This window comes from Triticum dicoccoides, chromosome 1B (genome assembly GCF_002162155.2).
Source record: "Triticum dicoccoides isolate Atlit2015 ecotype Zavitan chromosome 1B, WEW_v2.0, whole genome shotgun sequence".
Lineage (NCBI taxonomy): Eukaryota > Viridiplantae > Streptophyta > Magnoliopsida > Poales > Poaceae > Triticum > Triticum dicoccoides.
Window position 1 is genome coordinate 619,357,835 of NC_041381.1, and position 2,190 is coordinate 619,360,024.

The following is a 2,190-nucleotide window of genomic DNA, read 5'->3' on the forward strand; positions in this document are numbered from 1 at the left end:
TTCGATAATGGTAAAACAAGACCAGAAAAGCCTCCCGCTGTGCCGACAAATCCCGATAGGAGCTGCACATATCTCGTTCTCAGGGCACACCGGATGAGCAAGACGTCGGGTTGGCATAGACCCTGATTGCCCAGGGGGCGCCGGACATCGCTCGGTTCGGACCAACACTTAGACAAGCACTGGCCCGGGGGGGGGGGGCTAAAATAAAGATGACCCTCGGGTTGGCCGACCCAAGGGAAAGGGATAGGTGGTGGTGAGGCAAATGGTAAAACCAAGGTTGGGCCTTGCTGGAGGAGTTTTATTCAAAGCGAACTGTCAAGGGGGTCCCATAAATCACCCGACCGCGTAAGGAACGCAAAATCTGGGAACATAACACCGGTATGACGGAAACTAGGGCGGCAAGAGTGGAACAAAACACTAGGCAAAAGGCCGAGTCTTCCACCCTTTACCAAGTATATAGATCCATTAATAATATAAGAGATATTGTGATATCCCAACATAAATCCTGTCCACCATGAAGAAATCTTCAACTTCGCCTGCAACTAGCAACGCTATAAGAGGGGCTGAGCAAAAGCGGTAACATAGCCAAGCAACGGTTTGCATAGGAAAGGTGTCAAAGGTTAGAGGTTCATGGCAATATGGGATGGCTTGATAAACAGGTGATAGGTAGCGCAGCATAGCGATAGAACAAAGCAAACTAGCATAGCAATAATAGTAATGAGATCCAGGGTAGCGGTCATCTTGCCTGAAATCCCGCAAGGAAGAAGAACGAGTCCATGAATAAGACGAACGGATGAAGTCGAACCAAGCGGAGACGAACGAATCCTCACGAACGCAACGAAATAGGAACTATCGAAAAGAAGCACACAACATGGTAAACACACCACACATGAACAAGGCATGATGCACAAACAATGCATGATGCATGACAAAGCTACATGAAGCTACTCATGGCAAGAGATGATGCAACCAAGCAGGGACGAAGCCAGGATTTGACCATAGGGGGGGCGATAAAGACAATGAACCTATATAAAGTTTTCTTTCTGACAATGACCATACAAATAGAAACACCAGATTACATGTATTTTGTAACTAGAAAAATGTATTAGTTTCTCACATTAGTTTGAATGTGTCTCTTACGCCTAAAACACATAGAACAAAGTGGATAATCTTATGTGGTGTGCTTTTGGTTCTAGCTTGTTGTGTAAATATTAGTCATGCCAAAATATTCGATCGGTAGTTTGTATAAGAACTAATTTCACATTTAAGCTCTCATGTATGCGAACAAGTATATTGATTTCTACTTGGACTGACATACGAAGCCAGATGATAGAATTTGTGCATGCCTAATTTTGGGTACTACCTATTTTTGAGAATAAATCAAGAAATTGTAACCCTAATTAATGTCATCTAAAGCAAGAAGTTTCTGGTCTTCCCGAGACAGGTGCGGATTAGTTCATCACAGTATCAATCTGCGAAGGATTCGACGAGACTCACCGCAACGCTGATCCATTGTGCAGATGCCCTAGTCGAACTTCCCTTGGCGGCTGTGCAGGGAGCGTGCGTGCGTTCGTCGCCGCCGCCGAAATGATCGATGAAGGATGCGATCAATGGAGGATGCCCTGGATCGATCGTGGTCTGGTGGGCTTTCCTACTAGTGTGGGCTAACCAACAAATAGAGATGGGCTTTAACTTGCAAAGTTCCGGGCTTCAAGCCTTGACGCACGGTTGGGGGGGGGGGCAGTTAGTCAAAAATCTACTTGACCGAGATTAATCTCCTTATACGTAGATCACGGCACTTAACGTACGACGCAACCGTTGGGGGGGGACATGGCCCCAGCTCGTCCCCCCGTAGCTCCGCCCCTGCAACCAAGAGCAACACACTAAGGCAAGCTTAAATGAGGCCGGGAACAACATATAACAATTCCGGTAAGTCCTCATATGCATATTTCGAAATTGGTCCAGATCTAACTAGACCTTATGTTCAAGTTGTTAAACAGCAAGTTAAGATGCACCAAGATGATCTACACGAGATTCTAGTCAAGTTACATATAAAGTTCATTTAGTTCGGAGCTACGGCCTAGAAGATATGAGCAAAACAAGTTAAACATGGCATTGATGCAAAATGCACCCAAACATCAAGCAAACACCTCAAAACAAGGATGCAACATGATAATATGAAACTACATG